Here is a 24,144-nt window from a genome sequence, read left to right as displayed (position 1 = left end):
ACATTTTTTTAACATTTTTCAGTCTTTAAGCACATAAAACTATACTATTTAATATGTTTTTCTGTGAACTTTTTGTGAAATTTAGATAGCAGGGTATCATTTATAAATCTTTTGTCTTTCTTTTCGCCATCTACACCTTTTGAGCAGTTCTTGAACCCAACATCAACAGCCCACCTTCTTTTAACTTTGCAGTTGGCCTGAAGCTGGGATGGACCAGTGAGATTAAGAAGAGGGTTTCCACTCAGAATGTTCTACATATGAATTCTCTCTTCAGCTTTTTGTTCTTGTTCCTTCCTGGCCTGCTCCTCTGCCATTTTAAAAAATGTTTTCCAGTTCTGCAAGATCTGCAGTATCATCATCATCACCCTCCTCTTCAAAATCTTCATCTTCTTCATCTGTTAGAGGATCATCTGCATCAAGGTTGGCAGCAGGAATCTGGTCTAATGAAGGCTTCTTTGACTCTCAAGACAAGGTTATATGTTCTAAGGATGGGTGATCCCTGTTTTTTCCCTTGCAGCAACTCTCCCTCTTTCTTCTAACTCCCTCCTGAAGTCAAGTTAAGAACCTCTTTAGGGGAATCCCTGAGTAGTCTGTCTATATTTTTTCTTTGTATGAGTAGGAAGATCTCTGCTTGAATTGTGCTTTGAAAGTTGGCTCAAATCACCTTCTCCTTTTCCTCTTCCACCTCTTCCAGGTTCAAAAGTTGGCCTGGCTGCTGCTGTCATATGTTATGCTCTCTCTTGATTTTCATAAAGGGTAAAGTTTATGTGCAGGGAGGGAGAAACGGGGTTTCCTGCTGCTGGGTGCCTCTGCATCCCCCATATCTCTTGATTCACTATCCTGGGAGTGTGCCCTTGGACTGTCACCAGGAACTCATTGTCTGCACCAGTGTGGGATTTGGTGTTGGAAGGACCTGGGCCCACTTAAGCTATAGGGAAAGCTCCTTTCACACCACTTTCTTCATGGCATCCTGAGAGTTCCCAAGGTCCCCCACCCACCGCCTACTGAAACCAGGCTTTCCTTTCCAGTCCCACCCACCTAAGAAAGATAAGGTGCTATCCTCCTGCAACTCACTTTGACCTACATCTGATGTACTGACCTCCAGAAATCACACAGACACCCTTGCTAATCTTCATCCCCAGAATTCTCTTCTCTGAACATACATTTTTTTTCCCATCTAGTGGAAAAGGAAGAGACAGGTTAGAGCAAATAGAGTAAACTCAATTTTTACAAAATTTTGCAATTTTTCAGAAAATTTAGGGAAGGGCACCTTAAGTATGTAGGTGTATTTCCCTTTCCTTGTGTGTTATAAAGATGGCATCTTAATTATTTACGTGTACACTTGTATTTAAGTATAGTACAACCCACACATTGTAATTTCTGCTTCTCCTGTGGTGCTGTTGGACCAAGTTCTGATGGCTTTCTTAGGTGGAGAGGGAGCCACATAAGATGGGGCCAGCTGTCTGACTGTGCCACATCACAACTTGAAAATACTTAAGGCTCATGGAAGACAAAAGCCTTCTACTCATGAACAAGAAAAGTCAGATATAAAATCAACTATTTACTTTCTGATCATCCAAGGTAAGAAGGAAAATAAAATTTTAGATTACCTGTAAATTTCACATTTTCTTTGATGTTAGAAATGCAAAAAGAATGAAGGCTGACAGATTTTACATGTGTTTCTAAGTTCCCAATTGTTCTTCCATCCATTATTCTCTGTTACAGCAATTTCCTGAACTGCTGAAATTTACCCAGAAGTTTCTCTGTGTGTATGGTTCTTTGGTTACTTGCATACCATACACCCATCAGGCTCCTTCCTGGTTTCCCAGGCATCTGCAATGACAGTTATCACAACCCTTGTCACATTGCATAACATGAAGATAAAGCATAGTAGAATTTTTCTCTAATGTACATTATTTCTCTAATTTTCTATGCAGGCCTTTCTTAGTGCCTTTGAATTGTTTTATGGTAATTGCATGTTTATGTCTGCAATGAAAGTGGTGGAATTTGGCATAATGATAGAAATGGTATTGGACTGCTGGTTATCTTCTGTCTTGGATAAATCTTCATGCCCCTATTATAACTAAGGATTTGCCTTTGTATTTCTGAGATTAGTTTGTGCCCATCTGTACACAGGCACCTTCAAATTGCTGTCCAGCTCCTCCACCTGCCTTTTTAACTTGCTTCTGTTGCACTACTAGAAAACTTAGTATTCCATTCTCCTTCCTCATGTTTTGAATTATGCCTGAACTCAAGTCGCATCTATGATAGTAGAGTTACAGGATGAGGAAAAGATAAAGTCCTGTGTATGACATATTAAGTCAAAGTTTGCTTTAGTAGGAGTCTTTCTAGATCCTGAAATGTTTCTTGTAAGATTTTGGATTAGATATTATATTTATATTTGCCCTCTTTGTAGAGATCTGCATTTTAGGTAATCTTTTTCTAAGTATTTTGTAAGAATAAATAAATATAAGTTTTTCCAAGTTGAATTGATCTTAAACTTCTATCTTTTCATGGCATATCATAGGAAAAATCTAAATATTTATTGAAGCTTGAGGCTTTTCCATGGAACTTGTGTTTGCACTTGTTTGTCAATGGCACTGACCATTTTATTTGTACATTAATCTGTGTGGTGCAAAGGTCTCCTATGAGTCCACACAAGATAAAACATTAATTTTTCTGATTAGGAAAAGTTGTTTCACTAAAGTTTTCATAATATATTTCATGTTAATATTAAACATACAAGAAAATGTCATGTTAATAATTGCAACAATCAAGGATTTGGACATTTATGATTGCTTAAATCCAGCATACATATTAGTCTTTTAATACTATTTCATTTGTGCTAATTTTGAAAGCAATACAAGTTTATGTTAGAAAGTACAGAAAAATTTATTGTACTAAGAAATCTATATTTATGGAAATATTGGGGTTTTTCACTTTGAATTCATGCACATTTATAAAACCTATATATAGTTGTATATCCTACTTTCTTCATTTGACATTGTATAATTGGTATTTTTCTGTATTATATTTCTTATGGCCTCATACTATTTAAATGTATAGTTATACTGTACAAGTTGTTATCCTTTATTGTACACTTAATTTGTTTCTATGTTTCATATAGTTGTTTATAGACTTATATGTGTTATTACCTAAATGTTAACTCTCATAAGTAACACTAAGGGCCGGGTAAGTTGGGGGGAGACTAGAAGTAACTCTGAAAAGATATCAGCCCACTTGCCCTTCCCTTTGGTGCCTTTCTCTGCTCATGCTCTGGAGCCCTCAGGATGCCAGAAGATGCCTTTCATTCTGAGTTCACTGGACGTGAAAAGATGGCCCATGTCTTTATTTTCCAGGATGAAGCTGATGGAGTTCAGTGGGTAGCTGCAGAAGGGATATGCATCAGTGCTTTCCCTGCAGGCTCATTCAGGCACTCTCCAGTGGGTGCTTCAGTAGATCAGAGGTAGACAGAGTGTGGGGCCAAGTTTCCTCTTGTCTTTGTATTAGGAAAGCACAGTTGATATTGCTAGGAAATCTGTACCCCAGGGGCCTTGTTCCTCAATCTAAGAGTGGTGAGAATTTGCTAGTTTTTTTCTGATAGCATCCCAGTCCACAAAGAAAAAATCTAACCCACAGAGAGTCAGTGAATACACAGTTAACTCTACCTCCATGCACCCAGCCAGGGTGGGATCAGAAAACCAGTGCATAGTCTCCAGCCTGGACTTCTGGACTGGCTGGTTCACTTCATCCCAGGATGAAAGGGCTGTCATGGGATCCCAGAGATGTGTCCTTGCCCTCTCAGTGTGTCAGAAAACTGAAGTGCCACCCCCACCTCTCCATGAACTCTCAGCTGCTGCCTGAAAATACTGTTCAACTGTGGCCTCCCAAATTTCTACTTTTGTTGTTAAAAGCTGAAAGAATCTTTCTTTCTTCATTTTTTTCCGAGTATAATCTGAATCCTCCCTGATGAAAATGGATATCTTTGGAAAAACAGGAGCTAGGTTCTGTAAATACAAGCACAAATACAAAAGAGAAGGGTATATTAACACACTTCAAAATATTCTTGCTCTAGATAGCCTTTGATAGAGTAGACTATTTTTTTAAATGAGAAATGGGTTTTATCTTACAGAAATAAAGTAAAATGTGGGAAGAAATGCATGGGAAGATTAATTTTGCCATTCTTTGTCATAATCCAAAGGTAGAAATGACTCAAATTTTTAACAAAATTATGTTATAACATTAAATGTTATTAGGTGTCATTCATTGATATAGAAAGATATCCATGAGAATATTGTGGAATGAAAGCAAGTTGTAATGCAATATATGGATGTTTCAAATCTCAATTTAACAGAAAAGAAATCCTTCTACATGTTGGTACATGCTTATATAGTAGCTGTGGAGAGATGTACCATCTTTTAACTTCAAACAGTTGAGATGGATCAAAAGAGATGCTGCATAAAAAATTTTGAATAGGGAGACTTTTTGTTGTTTAACTTCAAGAAAGTGAGCACAATATTATTTTGTCCATTATGATGTATATGTTTCTTTTATATTATCAAAATTAATTAGAGAAACACCACTATTACACTGATATTCTGGGGCATAAATTTTATGCACATTTTTATTTCTTTAGGATGGATTCCTAGAAATAAAAATACTGACTGAAGAACTATGAATATTTGTTAGCTATTAATATATTTTGCTGAAAGCACTCATGTTTGACACATTCTTCTCTGACTCTCTTGCCTAATATTCTGTCATTTTTAGAGTTAGAATTTTAATTCTGTTTACTGTCTAGTTCCCTCTGTGATTTCCACTCATGCATTCTGTTTCTGGAAGCTGATATGGTATCATATCAGATGGCTCATGCCTAGGGCACTGACTATTCCTAATTTGCTATGAATCCATCTTTTTCCTCTGGAATACCCAGTCATCATCTTTTATTTATTTTTTTCCTGCTGTAGAATTGCACACAATATTATATTATTAATTTCTCATCTTCTTCAGTTTTGCTTTCTATTTTATTTATCTTCTCAAAGAGTCAAATTTTGTGTTTATTTTTCCTTTCTAGTACTTTATTACTAGATCACTAATTTCCCCTTTTATCTTCATTAATTCCAGTTTTCCCCTTATTCAGTTTTCTTTTTATTAAAAGTCTTAAAATGAGCAATGAGCTCTATCATTTTGGTCATTCCTTTTATTTATTTATTTTTTTTTTGGGGGGGGGTGCTGGGGAACAAACCCAGGGCCTTGTGCTTACAAGGCAAGCACTCTACTGACCGAGCTATCTCCCCAGCCCTTGGTCATTCCTTTTTAATGAAGGTATGGAAGGGTATAATCTTGTGTGTGTGGGTGTGTGTTGCTAGGGATCAAATCCAAAACTTGGCACATGCTAGGCAAGTGCTCTAACACAGACCTCCATCCCTAGTTCTTTTCTTTTTTTTTTTTTTCATTTTATTTTGAGACAAGGTCTCACTAAGCTGCTGAGACTGGCCTCCAACAAGCCATTTTCCTCCTTCAACTTCCCAAGTAGCTGGGATTACAGGTGTGCACCTTGTGCCTGGCTATAATCTTGACTTTGACTACAAATTGTCTTTGTATCATTGAGTTTGGGGTTGAAAGTTCTTCTTTACTTGCTTTCTAGGCTGTATGTAATTTTAATTGCAGTCACTAATTTCAGTTCCCCTGCTTGATCAGGTGTACTGAGCTACTTTTCTGGAAGTGTTCCCTGGAGGAGGGCAAACTCTCAGGAGAACATGCTTTGTGATTCTACTCACAAACAGTGCATGACTGAGAGTCATGCTGTGGAGCCTGGAAAGTGGCAAATGCTGTGATGGTAGGGCAGGAGGGGAGCTCAGGGTATGAGACTGGCCTTTTAATTGTTGGGATATTTTCCTTCCTGCTTGGATATTGATTACATGTTCATTTCTGTAAAAGTCATTGAGCTGTTCACTTAAGATTTATGCATTTACATTTCCTAATGTTATCTTTTCAGAGAAAGTTCAAAACCTAGAGCCTAACAGAACAGCTAATAAAAATATTTGATTTTGAACTTTGAGACTTTGGTGCTAGAACTCAGTGCTGGTGATCTGCCTGCCTCTTGGGAACTGCTGTGTAGCCTGTGGTGCTGCAGGTGTGGGATGCAATATGTATTCTCCCCTTTGTAGCTTGTTCACAGTTTGCTGAGGCCAGAGATCATTCATTGCATATAGATATGTGGAAATTCCCAGCTATTTGTTTTATTCAAATCAATATTTCTTGAAATATTCTGTAAAACAATACTGAGTGAATGTATTTCAGGCTAGTTTGTACAGGGACCTGTGTGTGTTACTCAATCTGAACATGACTGCATTGGGATGCCTCCACCTGCCTTTTGATTCTGTTTGCTGTTATTGCCTAGCAATTTCAGAGGCACGTCATCTTCATGCTGGCTTGGGAAGGGGACTTTGTGAATGATGGCATCACTTCTGCTTTCTTACAGGCTGTTATGCACCATGAAGGCCACATGGATGATGTCTGAAACTTGTCTAGATCTCAGCATGAAGAACCACCCACAGCTTGAGTCATCTGGAGCACTGTCTTCCTTTTCAGTAAATTTATAAGGTACTTTTGTTTTAGTTGTCCTGCTGGTTTGATATTTGATTTTCATTTTCTTTCTTGGCTTACAAGTACACAATTCAAAATGCAAATATACAGTGAAGGAGGTCAGCAGCACATAATAAAAAATATTGCTTAGACAATTGTTCATCTAAGCAACATTTGGAAGGAAAAAAGAATGTGCTTTTAGAAGTTGTGCATGCAATTTGTAATTGAGAACTACAGGTTGGGATTACTCTGCAACTTGTTTTTGTGCTAGATTTACTTAATCCCCTTGTATAGAGAGAATAATTAAGCCTAGATGCTTGATGAGTTTTGAACTACATTAAAAAATAGTGGTCCTTGTAATAACTGATATTTTCACCTAATGATTGAAACAGTTGCAGTTCTGCATGCTAAGTCAAACATGTGGTCAAAGTGTTTTCTGATAATATTATGTCAATACATCACATGATCTGTACAAGATAGACATCAACTATCTCTTGAAATTTGAAAATTTGATGAGAGAAAAATTTTCTTGAAATATACAGATATTACATATACAGATAAATCAATATAATGAAGATATCAAAATCAAGGTATACATTTTTACAAATTTGCACACATATCTTGATTTTTAAAATTTGCCTTTGTAAATTTTGGGAAAGGCTATATTTCATGTTTCTTGCTTATATTTCTCCATTTTTGTTGATTCTAAAGTAGTTTCTCAGAATAGTAGCTAAATTAATAAGCCATTTTGGTTTTCCAATGTAAGAAAGATCTTCCCTATCCAATATTATATCATTATCCACTTAATCATTATCTGCTTCTTTTATAAACCCATCTCACCTGTCACTTGGTGTGTGTGTGTGTGTGTGTAGGATGTTTCTGTGATTTGAAGAATGTGCATGCAGCCTCATAGTGTCCCTAGTATTTTTTTTTTCATTTCTCTGCTTCATTTAAACCTTAAACTTCATCATATGCAGTAAGGCTTAGAGACTTAGAGATCAGTAGGTATCATTTTTATATTGTATTTATTGTTTTTATTACTTATATTAATTGTATTATTCTATAGGGTACTTCTTGTAATAGAGAAATCTATAGAAATGATGAAACTGGGGCATAGATGAATTCTGCTGACAAAATTAATGAGCTTTAACTCAAAAACTTTAGAATAATTACAGTTTTATTATTTTTATAGACTGATAAAGGGGGAAGTTCAGTATTCTGAAATATGTTATCTTCATGTAAATCATGATACATTTTAAATGTTTTGAGCATTATAAAGTTCATAGCTAATTCTTATTTTTTAATTTTTTTATTTTTTAAAGATTTTTTCATACATGTATATAGGGTAATAATGTCTTTCTCAGTCTACCATCCTTCCTGTCCCCATCTGCCCTACTCCTCTTCTTCCTCCCCTCTGTATAATCCAAAGTTCCTTCATTCTTCCCTACCCACTATGTATCAGCATCTGCTTATCAAAGAAAACATTTGACTTTTGGTTATTTGGGATTAGCTTATTTCACTTAGCATGATCTTCTCCAGTTCCATTCATTTACCTGCAAATGCCATAATTTCATTCTTCTTTAAAGCTGAGTAATACTCCATTGTGTATATGTACCACATTTTCTTTATCCATTCATCTGTTGTAAGGCATCTAGGTTGGTTCCATAGCATTGCTATTGTGAATTGAGCTGCTGTAAACATTGATGTGACTGCATCACTGTTGTATGCTGATTTTAAGTCCTTTGGGTATAGGCCAAGGAATGGGATAGCTGGGTCAAATGGTGGTTCCATTCCAAGTTTTCTGAGGAATCTCCATACTACTTTCCAAAGTGGTTGCACCAATTTGCAGTCCCATAAGCAAATGATGAGTTTACCTTTTTCCCCATATCCTTGCCAAAACTATTGAAAATCTAATTTTTTTTTTTGCTGGGGATTGAACTCAGGGCCTTGTGCATGCAAGGCAGGCACTCTACCTACTGAGCTATATCCCCAGCCCTGAAAAGCTAATTCTTATTATTAAGCCTTTTATTGCTCCTAAAATGTAAGTTTTGATGTAGTCAGAAAAATTTAATCAAAAACATTTCTTTGCACCAAAATATTGTCATACAATTTTGTTGATGCAGAGAGCAAGAATTTTAATATTTCTGCACATTGAAATTTGTCATGACTAATGAGTACTACTATATCAACTAGAGCTGTGCTGTTCTCCTATTTCTTTATGGTATCTGTTCTGTATTTTTTTTTCTTAACAAATTTTTAGCCTTGGAATAATTTTGATTTTTAAATCATCATGTTTTAATGTACTTTTCAGACAAATTCAGAACTGTAAGCTTTAAAACTCAGAATCTCAGTAAACTCAGCAAATTATCCCATTTCTATCCATTAGTGTTTTGCTTCAAAGATGAGAAAGTATTTCTTAGTCATCTTTCTTAATCTATTTTTAGATTGGAAAGCATTTAAAAGCATTTTTGAATAATATAAAAGCACCTTAATATGTTATTTACCAATCAATATGCAAATTTTTAAAATTAATATCAATAGAATATATTTTTTAACTACTAGGAATTAAACAGTATAGTAGCTGATGCCCATGATTATAGTACTTCAAAGAATTCCTCTTCAAAAAAAAATAAAAAAAATAAACAAGCAAATGTCAGAATTATGAATCTGGGAAGACATGGCTTCAATCCTTTAAAGTAAGGCAAGCTTTAAAATGAAGTCCGTTGATTTCTAAATATTTAGACCACTAGTTTTGTCAACATTGGCCCTGTGCCTCTAGGTGAGAGGCTCCTGATGGGGTTTTATGACATGCTGTGGTACCTCTGTGTGTGATGCAGTTGCTAATGGATGTGTTCCTCATCATCCTTGCTGGAGGACAGGAGGCCCTTTTTGCCACATGCTTTTCACAGTGTTAGAGGGAATGAATAACTCTGGAAAGTTATCTGTAAATCAAAAGCAGTAACATGAAATTGTGGGTCAGTGACAGAAAGATGTTTGGTGTGATTTCAGGGGCCTGGATGCTCTTAGCAAGAAAGCTAAGGCTTCCTCGGCTCACCTGCCCATTGAGTCAATGAGCCTGAGTCTGCAAGACCTCATTGGCTACTTCCACCTGCCCGATGAGCACTTGGAGCATGAGGACAAGGAGAACTGTTTGTATGCCCTGAAGAATCAGCAGAACCTCTTCCAGGAAGAGGTGAGTCTTCCCATTTCTTCTCCTTTTTTTTTTCTTAATGATGGGATTTGTTTTTACATATTCATATATGCACAAGAACTCCTTGGTGGGGAAAATTCTCCTTTAGGTCTCATCTTTACACTTTGAGGTAGAGGACAGCAAGTATGCCACTGCACTTGGAAACAAGCCTGGGAGGTACATGGTCATTACTTTTATTTCTCTGTCAATAAGTGCTAATTTTACAGGATGAAACTTGCCACTCCTTTGGGGAAGGGACATGTACTATCACCTCAGCCCTCACCTGGCCATTTGTGAGCACTGTGATTTCCTTCATTTTGATTACATAAATAACAGAATAAATAAAAGAGACATTGGAAAGCATTAGAGCTTTCTCACACCTTGCAAGTGATAGTTCAGGACAACAGGGGCTATGTGTGCAAAAGTGACCTGTAATGGAGATGGCCCACACCCCCAGGAAGAGGCTGAGTTCTGAGTTCCCTGTAGAAAATTAATAAACCATTTTGGTTTTCCAATGTAAGAAAGATCTTCCCTACCCAATATTATATCATTATCCACTTAATCATTATCTGCTTCTTTTATAAACTCATCCCACTTGCCACTTGGTGTGTGTGTGTGTGTAGGATGTTTATATGACTTGAAGAATGTGCATACAGCCTCAACATCAACATTTGCCCTATCACTTGGTCCATCTTTTGTTCTGTTTGTAAAGTATGGCTCACAAAGTTTTTAACAGTGGAAATTTGGTGAAATAAAATCAGCCACAGTCAATTTATGCCAGTAAAAATAATGGTTGGGTGTGTCCTGTTCTAACTAGAGTGAGATGAAATCTCAGTGTAGTTTTGATTTGCATTTCCCTAATTGCTAATGATATTGAATTTTTTAATATATTTGTTGGTCTGTGTTGTTTCTTCCTTTGAAAAGATCTGTTTAGTTCATTTGCATTTTTATTAATTGGATTATTTGTTTTTTGATGTTCTAAGTTTTTTAGTTAACATATTCTGAATATTAATCCCCTAAGGTCCAGGTGGCAATGATCTTCTATTCAGCAGGCTTTCTTTTTCACATTCTTCATTGTTTGCTTTTCAGAATCTTTTTAATTTGATGCCATCCTAATTTATTAACTCATTTCCTGAGCTTTGAGGTACTGTTGAGAAAATTATTGCCTGTGCCTATATATGTTGGTTGAGCCTAAATTTTCTTTTAGAATCTGTTGTATAATTTGTGGTTCAATTCTTATGTCTTTGATCCATTTTGAGTTGACTTTTATGCAGGATGAGAGATATGGGTCTAGTTTTAATTCTTCTACATGTGAATAACCAGTTTTCTGAGAAGTCTTTTTTAAAAAGAGTTTCTTTTTTTTTTTTTTTTTTTAAAAAAGGTTTTTGGCACCTTTGCCAAAGATGTGTGTGTTTGTCTCTTGTCTTCTATTCTGTTCCTTTGGTCTATGTGTCTGTTTTTATGCTAGTACCATGCAGTTTTGGATACTTCATCTTTGTAGAATAATTTTAATTTACATATTGTGGTGCCTCCAGCATTGCTTTTTTGGCTTAGAATTGCTCTGGCTATTGGTTCTTCTGGGTCTTTTAATTCTCCCAAATGGATTTTAGAATTTTTTTCTCAAATTCTATGAAGAATATTCTTGGTATTTTGATGGGGATTGCATTGAATCTGTCTATTGCTATTGGTAGTATGGTCATTTTAACAATACCATTTCTGCCAATTCATGAACATGGGAGTACTTTCCATCTTCTAAAGTCTTCTTCAGTTTCTTTCTTATATGTTCCAAGTTTCCATTGTAAAGTTTTTCTACCTCTTCATATTTATTTTAAAATTCTGAGACTACTTTGAATGGAATTGTTTTGTTGATTCATTTCTGATATATAGGAAAGTATTGATTTGTGTTAATTTTGTAACTTACAGGTTGCTGAATTTGTTAATTAACTCCATCAATCTTCTGGTGTAGCTTTTTGGATCCTTCTAAGTATAGATGACATTTACAAACAGGGATAATTTTAACTTATTTTCTTATTTTTATCTCTCTTATTTCCTTCTCTTCCTAACTGCTCTAGCTAAAATTTCTAATACTGTACTGAATAGGAGTGGTGAGAGTGGCTATCCTTATCTTGTTCTAAATTTTAAATGAACACTTTCAATTTTCCTCCATTAATTATGATGTTAGCTTTGCTTTTGTGACATGTAGCTGTTATGATGTTCAAGTAGGTTCTTTCTGTCTGTAGTTTCTTCTTTATATCATGAATGGGTGCTGAATTTTGTTGAAGGTCTTCTCTGCATCTACTGATATGCCTGTGATTTTTCTCCTTTATTCTGTTTATGTGGTGAATTACATTTGTTGATTTGCATATGTTAAACCATCCTTTCACCCTGGGATGAAACCATCCTGTTCATGATGTACAATCTTCTTAACATGCTGTTAAATACAATTTGTTAATATTTTATTAAGAATTTTTGCATGTAAGCTCATGAGGGATGTTGGTTGGTAGTTTTTTTTTTTTTTTTTTTTTTTTTTTCTTTTTCTTTATGTCTTTATCTCCAGCTCTTTTTTGTATTTTATTTTGAGACAGGGTCTCTCTGAATTGCATAGCATCTTGATTTTCCTGAGGCTGGCTTTGAACTCTTCAGCCTCCCAAGTCACTGGAATTACAGGTGTGTGCTACCATGCCGGGCTCTGTCCACATTCTTAAGCATCATAATTCCTTGTGTGGTTTCTGGTTGGGACATCTTTATATAAGAAGAGGCTATCATGCTGGGGGCACATGGACTTGGGATCTGATGAATCTTGGTGTTGATAGAAGCTCTTGTTCTATTTGGGTTTTTATAACAAAAGGCCATTAAAAAGGTGTCTTAAAATAAAAAAAAAAATGTTTGATTCTCTTTATCCTGGAGCCTAGGAAGTCCAGTTCAAGGATCCAGTAGATTCTGTGTGGTTTGGTGGTTCCTTTTCTTTTTTTAAAATTTTTGTAGTTGTAGATGGACAGCATGCCTTTATTTTATTTGTTTATTTTTATGCAGTGCTTAGGATCAAACCCAGTGCCTCTCACATGCTAGGCAAGTGCTCTGCACTGAGCTATGGCCCCAGCCACAGGTGGTACCTTTTCACTTTGTCCTCATGTGGTTAAAGGGGAGAGGGTGTCTCTAGGGTCTCTGTCACAAGGGCCTAAGTTGCATTTTTGAGTCTCTGCTCTTGAGACCTAATCCCTCTCAAACCCCCGCCTCGCAAGGCATATGAGTCTTGGTGTGGGGGACCTAGACTTGCATACTATAGTAGAATCTTCAGCCATTCATTAAAGATGAATTGAGTGCCTGCCACAAGAGAGGCCCTGAACCAGGCATTGAGAGACAGTGGTGACCAGGGTAGAGTGCTTGTTCTCCTGGAACTCATGGTGGCATGACAGGGACTGGAAGGTAGCAAAGTAACAGAACAAGCCACCATGCTGTGTGTGGTTTTGTTGCAGTGCCTGTCATGGAACTGAGGTGACCCCATGGTCCTTTCTCACTGATTATTGCCATCACACCAGAAGGACTTCAGACATGTCACTCAGAACACAGGGATGAGTTTGTCAGAAGGCATGGAAAAGATCACTCTCTCCAGGGAAAGAGTAGGTCTTCTTAGAAGGAAGGTGTGCCCCTCCTGCCCTCCAGTTTTCTTGGATGTCCCAGGGAAATTTCCAGAGTTCCTTCCAGGTTACCTATAGAATTTTTACTGACAGCAGGATGGCTTTAGATTTCCAAGTCCCCACTGCACATGGCAGGGGTTCAGGACAAGTCTAGGTCAATTTGGCCCTTGCTCACTGTTTCTAATTGGAAGCATAAAATCTGTAAGATTCTGTTCTTACAGATTTTTATGATTAGGTGAAATTCTCCTAATCCTTTGAGTTCTAGGAGCTGGTCTGTGTAAGCATCACACAGCCCCCAGCATAACCTGCATTCTTTTTGTGGGCTTTTTGGGCTTGCATTTCTCCTGCAGATGACAGGTCTCTTGCTGAAGAATATAACATATCCTGTTGACTTAAGCCAAGTAGGGCTGCATATAAATTTCTCAGTAAAAGAAAGCATGTGGTGGTCAATATAGTAGGCCCAGTTCATAGAACTACTCCCTTAATCTCATGGTCCCACTTCTCACATCTGTCTGTTGCCTATAAGTTACTGACTGGACTGCCTTGTCCATCTGAATAACTGTGTTTCTAAGTAAGTAACCAAAGATGGATAAAATTGACTATATGGCATCTATAGCTTTTCAGATAATATCATTAAAGAATCCAACACAGATGGGAATTTGCAAAAATAAGCAACACAAACAAAAGTCAAGGCCCAGTTTTTAAAATATGAGTTTTTTTATAAATCTGAAAGAAAAGGAAATATTACCTGGTAGAAAAATAGGCAACAGAGAGAGATACTGTCCAAGAATAATAAATAATAAAAGACTTTCAAGGGCTGGTGATATAGCTCAGTTGGTAGAGTGCCTACCTTGCAAGCACAAGACAAGGCCCTGGGTTCAATCCCCAGCACTGAAAAAAAAAAAAAAAAAGACTTTCAACATGGCAAATAAATAAATGCAAACTGAAATAATAAATAGGAACATTTTACTTAGTAGGTTGGCATAAATAAAATTTTGATAATAACCATCATTTGGAAAAACGTTCAGTAATGTGTGGTTACTTGAAGTGTAAATTGATGAAATTCAAAAGCCAGATGTGAAGTTTTAGATAGTTTCTTATTATTTTGGGGAATTTTACTTTAAGAAATGTGTCCTACAGACACTTTTGTACAAATGTGAAAAGAACATTGACAACATAGAATAAAATCAAAAGCAAGATTTTTATCCACAGGGTTATGTAAGTTATAGTACACTTACATAGTTCCATACTGTGTTATTGAATATTGAGATGAAGCTGTCATTTGGAAAATTGTATGAAACAATAAGTAGTTTATCTTTTTGCATGACAACCTGTGCCTTTATTATAAGTGGAAAATAAAAAGCATAGACCTGCTACATGTGGATTAAGATTCCAATTATATGAAAGTAAAAATATGAGGAGAGCTGGGCACAGTCGCGAAATCTAATCCCAGTGGCTTGGGAGGCTGAGGCAGGATCACAAGATCAGAATCAGCCTCAGCAGCTTAGCAAGGCTCTGAGCAAGATCCCATCTCAAATAAAATTTAAAAGGGCTGAGGATGTGACTCAGTGTTTAAGTGCTCCTGGGTTTAATCCCAATATACACTGATCGTTTCTGAAGGATGCATAGGAGGATGGCTTTCTTCTTGGGAGAGGGAATTTGATTTTTTACTTTCATGTCCTGTCCTGTGTTCTGTTATTTATTGTTAATCTGCTTTTGTATAAAAAAAGTAGTTAACTTATCTGAGAAAAGCTAGATAAATAATGGAAAAAGAAAAAACTGCATATTAATTTGAATTGAGTGAAAAAATAGAACATGCATCCACCATTGTAAATAGAGAGACCTTCTCCCCTACCCCCACCACAAGGTAGTTTTAATGCAATAGCTGTTTCAGGTAGGTAGTATTATGAAAGACTTTTAAAAGCTTTTTAAATTTCTCTTGAATATCTGTTTTTGTTATAGTTACTATTGATTTTATAACCACAAAATTAACAAATAAACCTGTTGAATTTTTATTTATTTTATTTTTTTGTTTGCACATTTATTTATTTTGATTCATTGTACACAAATGGGGTACAACACTGTTTCTCTGGTAGTACACGAAGTAGAGTTGCACCATTTGTGTAATCATACATGTAAATAGGGTAATGATGTTTGTCTCATACTGTTATTTTTCCTCCCCCCACCCCTCCTCATCCCTATTGTTCCTCTGTACAATCCATCCTTCCTCTATTCTTGCCTCCCTCCCACCTCCCATATGTATCATCATCCACTTATCAGAGAGATCATTCCACCCTTTATTTTATTTTATTTTATTTTATTTTATTTTTGGATTGGCTTATCTTACTTGGCATGATATTCTCCAACTGCATCCATTTACCTGAAAATGCCATAATTTTATTCTTCTTTATAGCTGAGTAATGTTTCATTGTTTATATATACCACAATTTCTTTAACTATTCATCAATTGAAGGGCATCTAGGTTGGTTCCACAATGTGCCTATTGTGAATTGAGCAACTATGAACATTGATGTGGCTGCATCACTGTAGTATGCTGATTTTAAGTCCTTTGGGTATAGGCCAGGAAGTGGGATAGCTGGATCAAAAGGTGGTTCCATTCCAAGTTTTCTAAGGAATCGCCACACTGCTTTCCAGAGTGGCTGCACTCATTTGCAGCTCCACCAGCGATGTGTACACTCATTTGCATCCCATATCCTCACCAAGACCTATTTTTGCTTGTATTCTTGATAATAACAATTCTAATTGGGGTGAGATGGACTCTTAGGGTAAGTTTTGATTTGCCTTCTCTTATTACTAGAGATGTTGAGCATTTCTTCATATATCTGTTGATTGCTTGTAGATCTTCTGTGAAGTGTCTGCTCAGTTCCTTAGCCCATTCATTCATTGGGTTATTTGTATTCTTGGTATAAAGTCTTTTGAGTTCTTTATAGATTCTGGAGAGTAGTGCTCTATTTGTAGTATGTGTGGCAAAGATTTTCTCCCACTCTGTGGGCTCACTCTTCACATTGTTGATAGTTTCCTTTGCTGAGAAAAAGCTTTTTAGTTTGAATCTATACCAATTACTGATTTCTGCTTTTATTTCTAGTGCTTTGGGAGTCATTTTAAGTAAGTCTGATCCTAAGCTGACATGATGAAGATTTGGACCTACTTTTTCTTCTATAAGGTGCAGGGTCTCTGGTCTGATTCTGAGGTCCTTGACCCATTTTGAGTTGAGATTTGTGCAGGGTGAGAGATAGGGGTTAAGTTTCATTTTGCTGCATATGGATTTCCAGTTTTCCCAGCACCATCTGTTGAAGAGGCTATCTTTTCTCCATTGTATGTTTTTGGCACCTTTGTCTAATGATGAAACTGTATTTATGTGGGTTTGTCTCTGTGTCCTCTGTTCTATACCATTGATCTACCTATTTTGGTGCCAATACCATTCCATTTTTGCTATTACTCTGCTTCTTTACTGAATTCTATTGAATTTGATGTGCAGGGGACTTAAGGAACATCTGCTTGCTGCCATTTACTTTCTGTTGAATTTATTGTCATTGCTTGACAGATAGTAATATGTATTATGTGGCTGGGAGAGTCACAGATCTGCACACTAATTGTAATTCTGTATGGTATTTTGCATTTCATTGCCCTTTATTCAGCTACCAAAAAATGTGGTTCAAATATCAACTCCAAATTCATAAAGCTACCCCAGCTCCATTTCTCCAAATAGGTAGACAGTATATTCACTCCTGGGTTTGTGTGTGAAATAAGCCAGCACCTTCTTTTGTTTTCCCCTTGTCTTCAGTGTCTGTTGTTAGCCTGGACAAAGAGGGGGAGAGTGGGAAAAATGATATATAACAATTTGGAATTTGACATGGATGTATTTAATATGTGTTTTAGATGGAGAATAAAAAATATACTTATGAGCTGCCTTGTTGGAGACCTCAGATACTGTAGACACAGATACTCACAGTTTAAAATATTGCTGTGGTTCTGTTTCATACATCTTTTCTGACATTCACAAAATTAATCTGTGGGATGCTGACAAACAGGCATGATTTCCTAAAGATGTCTGAGAAATGACTCTGGTGGACTCTGAATACTCTTTTCTCACAGTTCAAAGTATGAATCAGGATCAATGACTGCTTTTTTATTATGACAGAAGTGACCTATATCTGCAGTGTTTCAGTCAGCTTTTACACTGCTGTGGCCAAAATCCTTGACAAGATGAATTTAGAAGAGTGATGTTTATTTGGGGCTCACAATCTCAGAGATCTCAGTCCATAGATGGCTGACACCTTGCTCTCGGCCCAAGGAGAGGAATGTGGGGGAAGAGTCCATGGATGCTTTATGTAATTTATTGAATAGGCATATCCTCCCATGCCAGCAACACAAACACATTGTAGAGAATTGTGAATTCTGATGATAGCATGTCTTACTGGGATCTGCGACTCTCTGCCACTGCACGGGTATCCCTATGCCTATCCCTAGAGATCATGGTATTGCCATTCCCTAGCCCAGTAAGTGATCAAAATTAAAAATTTGAAGTGCAGTTTGTATTGAACATTATTACTTTTGCACCATTGCACAGTCAAAAAAATTTTAAGCTGAACCATTTTAAATTAGGGACCATTCATAATAAAAAGTACTTTTTTGCAAAAATATTTTTTGGCTAATTACCAATATTGCCTGCATTTCACATTCTGACTGAATAAAAGTTTAGGAATTTAGTTAATTATTCAACATTAATGAAATTATTTCAGCAAACTAGCATTTCTTAAAAGCTTCATTCAAAATGTTTTTATTATATTTGACATATAGCATTGTTATTCAACAACTCTATGTTCTTATTCCATTGAAGACTGAAAGTAGTCATGCTGAGAAAAAACATGTCTTTTAAGTTCCGTGCACTATACAAAGGTACAATAAGACAGAGTGTCAGCTGTAAAGGAATTTAAAATGTTGCAGAAAATGACCTGCAAGCCACTGTGTTACAGTGTTTTATTCAGGTTCATATTGGCTGTGTGTTCTATTTCTGAAATAAATGAGGAAAAATGTGATGCAGAAGGATGAAAGGTCTTAACTTAGTCTTCAGAGCCACATAGCCAAATAAAAGATCAGTTCATTGTAAACTTGTGCCTCATTTAGAAAAGGTCCTGTGTCTAATGTTTTGATGCACCTTTTAAGGTTACCATTATACTTTGGTAATGAGAGGAGCACATTGAGATAATTGAATGTGAATGCCATTGTTTTCTCTCTGTTTTGGAAAAAGAGTTGGTTTATTTTATTATTTGACTTTAAAATGAATATATCTTGCTGGGTACAGTGATGCATGCCTATAATCCCAGTGACTCAGGAGGCTGAAACAGGAAGATTGCAAGTTTTAGGCCAGCCTCAGCAACTTACTAAGACCCTGTCACAAAAATAAAAAATAAGGACTGGAGATGCAGCCCTGTGGTAAAGTGCCTGAGGTTCAATCCCCAGTACCCCTCACCAATGAATATATCTCCATTATAAAAAGTTAGATAATGAAATAAGATGGGAACTACTCTTATACTTCTGCCTATTTATATCATACATAAATTGGGGAGGTTGAAGTTTCTTCTGAGGAAGCTGTGAGAAGAGAAGGATTCCTTTCTTCTGTCCTTTTGTTTCTTACTCTAGGTAAGGCAGCATCTTTTATTTGTCTCTTTGTCTTTGGGAAGAGGAATTGCAAAGAGCATCTTTTAATTCTGGCTGCATACTCTAACTTTTGCACCACCTGCTCTTGAGGAGGTACAGGCAGTAGCCTAAGATTCCAGCTCTTAGTAAGCTCCCCAGAGCTGGCAGATGCTGATTAGTGATTTTCCTTGTGGGCAAATCTTCCTCCTTTTAAATATTGTATTGTTCAAAATCTCACCAACCCTCACTAAGCACTTGTGCTGTTTTGACAGAATTTGTTTTTTAAAAATGGGTATTTCGTGAAATAATTCAATCAAGTGAATTTTTACTTTAAATTTTTAAATTAAGAAGTCATGTAGGAATTTCATACAAGAAGAAGGAATTTCTTTGGTGAAAGGACATGTGATTTCCAAATTTACTAAACATAGCCCTCCCACTTATTGTCCCATGTGACATTCAGTTATATCCCCTGTGTGCCTGCTGTTGTATCTCCTGGTGATTTGTGCTGCATATTTGGAAGAACTAAAGTGTTCCTAACTTTCTCCTTACATAGGAGAGGAGACTGAACTCTAGAGGAATGAAATCATTTACTCTAATGGCTAATTTAAACTAGTGGGTATCACAACCCTGGTGAGGAAATTTCCAGAATGCTGCTCTCCATTATTACCTCCCAATGTGGTATGCTGCTCTCTGGAATTCATTCCTTCTAATGAGCAGAGGTTTTTCAACCCCAATAATATATACCAAGTCATTTTTCATGTCAGTTTTCTGTGTGCATGCATTTGCATATGATTTAGATGATAGATGAAGATATTTGATGCTTTATCCAATATTTGAAGACTCTCATTAGCTTACTTTGATTGACCTGGAAAGTTGTATAAATGTGAAATCATCTTCTTTTGCAGTGGCTCCAAGTAGAGGAAATCAGAAAAATTGTGCTAAATTTTCTTACTTCTTTGATCAGGAGAGGAAAGACTACAAACTTCCTCTGGTATGTGTTCTGGTTCTCCCCTACTGAAAGGTATTTTTCCTGTTTTCCCTTGCTTTATGCCCTTTCAAGACATAAAATCAAACTCTGGTGTTTTAGTGTGTTTTCCTTTTAATTGGTTAAAGATTCAAATTTATTGATTGGCTCATTAGTATTTTTCTTAGTTATTTCTGAATTTCAATGTAACTGTATCCTGTCCATATCCACTTTTAAAAGAAGTCAAGTTATAAAGTCCTGAAAGCCACTGAAGTGCTGAAGTTCTCATTCTTTTCCCCTGACTCATAATGGACTCTATGAGCAGAAAGGTGAACTGGGAATTCTTTTTCTTTTTTCCCCACTTGCATTCAAAAGGTAATTCAGATAGTTTTGAAGGTAGAATAGTTTCCCAAATCACATAGAACAACATTTCATTTAAGAGGAATTTGGTAGGTACTCAGGAAGTCTGTGCAATGGGAAAGTAATTATTGGCAACCTGACACATGCATCTCTGATTTGCTAGTTTTATTCTGGTGTGGTTGGGACTTTTCCATGATTGCCAGGCTGGCAATGAGGGAAACTAGAAGAAGGAAGGGACAGAACACTTACTAGGTTCTGTAGCACTGGGGGTTGGGTGTCAAAACCTGAGATAAAGAGACAAATGGGAAGATAACGATTAGACCTTAGGGACGAGTGTCACCTAGAAGGTCTGATGACAACTAGCACCCGTCTTGTTTTCCATCTTCATTTTCCTTTAGATCATCTCCCTTCCTCTCCACTATTACATCCTGCCTCTACAATTGAAGATAGGCAACACTGATAATTAAGAGTTACCCAGCTATCACTGTCCACTATCACTACAAAGCAGTAATGACTTCTCAGCATTCACATCCCCCTGAGCGATTTCTAGAGTCCTGGAATGTACTTTCAGTCATTTTTCACTGTGTCATGGCTCTGGTTCCTGTCATTTCTGATGTTCAAAGAAAGCAGCCTGAAAGAGGGAGATAGGTGTGGGCGCAGCCAGTGCCACAGAGCCTCTCCTGTGGGGGTAGAGGCTTAGCATAACCAACTTTGGTTGTCCTGACTGTGCTGAATAATTTTCCTAAAGGTTTTCTAACTTGCTTTTCTGTCAAGTTCTGGGACCATGAGCTGCCGGTCTTAGAAAGTCAAAGGGCATTAAGCTGTGGGGAGGTGTCCATTGGCTCATTCTGCTCCCTTCAAGCATTTTGTTTTAGAAGCTGAAAAGCACAATTCTCAGAGTCTGAATGTTGCTTAGGACTGATGAAGCCCGACTGTCCTATTCTGGCCTTCATTTCATGAAGAAAATCTTCCTGGGAAGACAGGAAGCTTCTTTCTCAGCTCTACCTGGAACAAAGATGCATAAAAGTCGCACACGGTGGATGAGGGAGTCACATAATTCAAAGAATGGAGTTATGATGTCACTAGTGTGCTGTGGACTTCTCAGCCTCTTGTTGTTTAAGCCAGTTCTAGATGTTTCTTCTCCTGCAGCTAAACACCATGTTTGCAAAATTCCTCTCAGGATATATTGTGTCTACTACAAGCAGCTTTGTGAGAATGTAACCAAAGATATTGAGGTGCGGATCTCTTTAATTAATCAGCACTATGAGCCAGATACTGCTTTATAAATACTAATTATTTAATTCTCATGATGGCCCTAGGCGTAGGTGCCATTAGTTTCCCCAGATCTTGGATGAGGAAACTACAAATGAGGCTCATGGAAATTTAATACCTGAACAAAACCAGCCAGCTCATGGATCCTGACAGTCTGGTGCTATTTTCCTTGATCTTAACCATCCTGTGATGTTGACTTATTGAGTATGAGATTATTAATAATGAAAGTATATACAGTTATACTGATATGGTATTCTCTTGTGCTGTGGTTCAGATTTTCTAGTTTCTTACACAAACTCGAGTTTCTTCATAGACTTCCATGGATTTCTCTTGATCTTGTTTTCCTTGGCCCTTTGGTGTACTCCTAAATTACTCCATTATATTTGCTTATATAATCTCCACTTGTGAGAAATGATCAGAAGCCCCAAAGTTAAGATGTAAGAAAAAAAGGCAGGGTTGTAAAGAAGTCATGTATAGTAGAAGTGGCATTAAAAACTGTAGGGTGACATGATGGAGTCACCAAGGGACTTTAAAACAATTTTATTGGAAGTTGAGAAATTATAATTGTATATATTATGGGATACAAAATGAGAATATATATGCACATGAGAAATTATTCATTTAAGCTAATAAAAATATTCATCATCTCAGATACTTATACTTGTGGTGAGAACCTTTGAAACTTACTCTGAGATTTTGAAATATACACTATTAACCATATTGTATTCAATATATTGTACAATAGATCTCACATATCTCATTACTCTCATCTAACTGGAAAAATTCCAGCTATCCTTGGCTTGAGTTCCATTGAAAGTTGACTTTGAGATAAGTTCAAGGACAGGCTTTTTTGGGACATGATAACATGAAATAGGTAAGGGACCAGAGACACTGTGTTAATAAATGAATCACTGCCATGGGTGACAGGAACATATTTTCACCAGGGAAACACATAGACATTGTGCCTTACAATTTTCCCACCCAAGGGACTGGGTATTAGGTTGTGCTGCTCCCAAGGGGTGAGCATTCTGGGGCCTCACAGCTTTCCTGTGGTCAGAGCAAATGTGGATGCAGAGAAGTCCGGGATTTTGTATTGAAGTGTGGCGGCATGCCCTGGGTGAGCAAATCAGGGTTGACAATGAGTCCTGATATGGTCAGCTCCCAGCCAGCTCCACTTTCTGTCATTATTTGAAGTCATGACTCCGAAAAATGTTCATGGCTGAAGAGTGTCTCTGGCTCGTGGTGGTACAAAATCCGTGGATATTTGTCACTGCTTGCAGCAACAACTTGCATGGGTCTTATGGGTGGTGGACTGGAAACTGAGGCACTTCTATCTTTCTCTTTAGTGCACTGCTTTCTTGCTTGTTTGTTTATAGAGGATAGAGGAAATGAGGTTTACTTGCTTTGAGAGGAGAGAGAGAGAAACTTTGCTTAAGAGAGAAACTTTGAGAGAAAGACAGACTTTACTTAGAGCTTAGAGGAAGAGACTTGCTACACCTTAAAGTCCTGCATCCTGTGAACTAAGTGTATGTCCACCCTGTGCACTAGTGATGCGTCTCAGTTCTCCATTCCACTATCTGCCTTTCGCCACTGCCCCTACTTGCTGCTGTGCCGCTTTTCCCTACTAGCTGCCATCACGTGTTTCCTAGCTGCTTTTCCCTGTGTGTCTTCTTCTACTGCTTTTCTGCTAATGGCTGCTGCCTCTCTGTCTCACTCCGCCTATGCTTATATCACCTCCAGGAGGCGGAGAGCAGGGCCACGCCTCTTACGCAAAGATTAGGTGAGACAATCCGAGCAGGCAATTAGTGCTCGAGAACACATGCACATACATTGTGTGCATGGACGATAAAATCACCTGAGTGTGCTTATGTCAATTAACCTCCTCGCTGCTGATGTGATCAGGCACCATCCCGGTGCTGCCAACATGGCACAGCCCCCAACAGAACAGGACTTTACTTTTTTGTTAGATTCTGCATCATCTACCAGGTCTATAGTATATAAAGTTGTGGTAGAGTCTGATCAGTTAATAAGAATTGAGTGCTCTGAATTCCTTGGGGAAATGAAAGATAAATTACTGTCCCAGGCTTCATGTGTGACTATGCCCTATGCCAAAATTAGTTGAAAAGACACAAGATTGGTGTGAGCAAGTACAGTCGACAGAGTTGATGCATTTCTGCAGGCCAGGCTTTTCTTCTGGGTTTCCATCCCTTTAAATACTGTCCGGGAACAAGACACAGCTGATGAGGATGTCAGCTAGTTAGGAGAGACTTTTGGCATGTCTTATTTCTTGTGCAATCTATTTCCCATACAGCATTGCAGTGCCACAAGTTGGTCTTCCATGGAAAACCTGTGAATGCCTCCTAACGTTTATCAATTGCCCTTGAATGAGCCACTTTGGGTATAAGCAGACAGAATCTTTGGAGCAGCCAGATGTGGAAGCTTTGTGCTCTTTTACAATTCAATTGATAGTA

The 24,144-nt window shown here is 37.3% G+C and overlaps 2 pseudogenes across 2 annotated transcripts in view; both read right to left on the bottom strand.

Annotated features, from left to right (window-relative positions):
* LOC306641920 (Krueppel-like factor 3) overlaps positions 1-24,144 on the bottom strand; it is a 284,135-nt pseudogene that overhangs the window by 43,773 nt on the left and 216,218 nt on the right. The window lies entirely within an intron of this gene.
* LOC306642426 (spliceosome-associated protein CWC15 homolog) lies at positions 45-725 on the bottom strand (annotated as a pseudogene). Its single transcript has one exon. The product of its transcript is annotated as a spliceosome-associated protein CWC15 homolog (transcript).

This window comes from Sciurus vulgaris, assembly GCF_902686455.1.
Source record: "Sciurus vulgaris genome assembly, chromosome: 12".
Taxonomy (NCBI): domain Eukaryota; kingdom Metazoa; phylum Chordata; class Mammalia; order Rodentia; family Sciuridae; genus Sciurus; species Sciurus vulgaris.
Note: the sequence above shows the minus strand (reverse complement) of the source record. Positions and strands in the feature narration are given on the sequence as shown.